The 2,500-nt window shown below is 57.9% G+C and overlaps 1 pseudogene; it reads left to right on the top strand.

The window, feature by feature from the left end:
• LOC146724392 (large subunit ribosomal RNA) overlaps positions 1-2,500 on the top strand; it is a 5,751-nt pseudogene that overhangs the window by 421 nt on the left and 2,830 nt on the right.

Here is a 2,500-nt window from a genome sequence, read left to right on the forward strand (position 1 = left end):
GTTCAGGGGTAAACCTAAGAAACCCAAAAGATCGAACGGGGAGATTCATCGTCAGCGGCGCTGGCTTCGCGTCGGTCGGCGATGTCCCGCGGAGTCCTTGCGGCTCGCGCGCGGGCACGCTACCGTGCGCCGATGTCCGGCGCTCGTCGTCGTGCACTTCTCCCCAAGTAGAACGTCGCGACCCGCTGGGTGTCGGTCTACGGCCCGGGTGCGGTGTCTGTCGCGTCGCCGGTAAAACGGCACGCGACAAACCCTCGGTCGCCCGGCCGGCTGCTCGGCGGTACGCGCAAGGTATCAGGCCGCACTATTCACGGTGCGTCGAGACCGTCGCAAGCGCGCGCCACGGTACTCGGAGGTTACGGACTTCGCGCCGTCCCCGGTCCTGGCCCGCTGTTGGTTACAGTACGGTACACCTTCGACAGGCCTGCGAACGTCTCCCGCGGTCTCGCGGGAGACCGATACCGGTCGGCGACGCTACTGCTTTGGGTACTCTTAGGACCCGTCTTGAAACACGGACCAAGGAGTCTAACATGTACGCGAGTCATTGGGACTTGTCGCGAGACCTAAAGGCGTAATGAAAGTGAAGGTCGGCCCTGGCCGTCGACCTAGGGAGGATGGGCCGCGTCGCGATGCGGCCTCGCACTCCCGGGGCGTCTCGTTCTCATCGCGAGAAGAGGCGCACCCAGAGCGTACACGTTGGGACCCGAAAGATGGTGAACTATGCCTGGTCAGGACGAAGTCAGGGGAAACCCTGATGGAGGTCCGTAGCGATTCTGACGTGCAAATCGATCGTCGGAACTGGGTATAGGGGCGAAAGACTAATCGAACCATCTAGTAGCTGGTTCCCTCCGAAGTTTCCCTCAGGATAGCTGGCACTCGGCCGTTCCGCACGGAACGCGCGCGAGTCTCATCTGGTAAAGCGAATGATTAGAGGCCTTGGGGCCGAAACGACCTCAACCTATTCTCAAACTTTAAATGGGTGAGATCTCTGGATTTCTTGAATTATGAAGCCACGAGCATCTTCGGATCAGAGTGCCAAGTGGGCCATTTTTGGTAAGCAGAACTGGCGCTGTGGGATGAACCAAACGCAGAGTTAAGGCGCCCAACTCGACGCTCATGGGACACCATGAAAGGCGTTGGTTGCTTAAGACAGCAGGACGGTGGCCATGGAAGTCGGAATCCGCTTAGGAGTGTGTAACAACTCACCTGCCGAAGCAACTAGCCCTGAAAATGGATGGCGCTGAAGCGTCGAGCCTATACTCTGCCGTCAGCGGCAAGTGGGGCGGCAACCGGGAGCGGGCGTTAGTCTTCTCTCGCGTCGTCACGAAGCCCTGACGAGTAGGAGGGTCGCGACGGTGAGCGCAGAAGGGTCTGGGCGCGAGCCTGCCTGGAGCCGCCGTCGGTGCAGATCTTGGTGGTAGTAGCAAATACTCCAGCGAGGCCCTGGAGGACTGACGTGGAGAAGGGTTTCGTGTGAACAGCCGTTGCACACGAGTCAGTCGATCCTAAGCCCTAGGAGAAATCCTATGTCAATGACGGTGTACAATATACTCGAGTGTCGAGAAATAATAATAAATATTATACGAAGGACACACGCCCGTCGGGCGAAAGGGAATCCGGTTCCTATTCCGGAACCCGGCAGCGGAACCGCATACAATTCGGGCCCTCGTAAGAGTGTTCGTCGGGGTAACCCAAAATGACCTGGAGACGCCGTCGGGAGATCCGGGAAGAGTTTTCTTTTCTGTATAAGCGTTCGAGTTCCCTGGAAACCTCTAGCAGGGAGATAGGGTTTGGAACGCGAAGAGCACCGCAGTTGCGGCGGTGTCCGGATCTTCCCCTCGGACCTTGAAAATCCAGGAGAGGGCCACGTGGAGGTGTCGCGCCGGTTCGTACCCATATCCGCAGCAGGTCTCCAAGGTAAAGAGCCTCTAGTCGATAGAATAATGTAGGTAAGGGAAGTCGGCAAATTGGATCCGTAACTTCGGAATAAGGATTGGCTCTGAGGAGCGGGGCGTGTCGGGCTTGGTCGGGAAGCGGGTCTGGCTGACGTGCCGGGCCTGGGCGAGGTGAACGGTCGGCGTTCTCGCGCCGGTCCCGGGATCCGAGCTCGGTCCCGTGCCTTGGCCTCCCGCGGATCTTCCTTGCTGCGAGGCTTCCGTGGCGGCGCGAGCCGTCGTGGTCGTCCTCTTCGGCCGCCATTCAACGCTCAGCTCAGAACTGGCACGGACTAGGGGAATCCGACTGTCTAATTAAAACAAAGCATTGCGATGGCCCTCGCGGGTGTTGACGCAATGTGATTTCTGCCCAGTGCTCTGAATGTCAACGTGAAGAAATTCAAGCAAGCGCGGGTAAACGGCGGGAGTAACTATGACTCTCTTAAGGTAGCCAAATGCCTCGTCATCTAATTAGTGACGCGCATGAATGGATTAACGAGATTCCCACTGTCCCTATCTACTACTAAAAAAAATATGTGGTATCGGTCTTCTTCGATATCGCTGGA

This window comes from Nylanderia fulva, unplaced genomic scaffold (genome assembly GCF_048542155.1).
Source record: "Nylanderia fulva isolate GAGA-0341 unplaced genomic scaffold, ASM4854215v1 Scaffold1346, whole genome shotgun sequence".
Taxonomy (NCBI): Eukaryota; Metazoa; Arthropoda; class Insecta; order Hymenoptera; family Formicidae; genus Nylanderia; species Nylanderia fulva.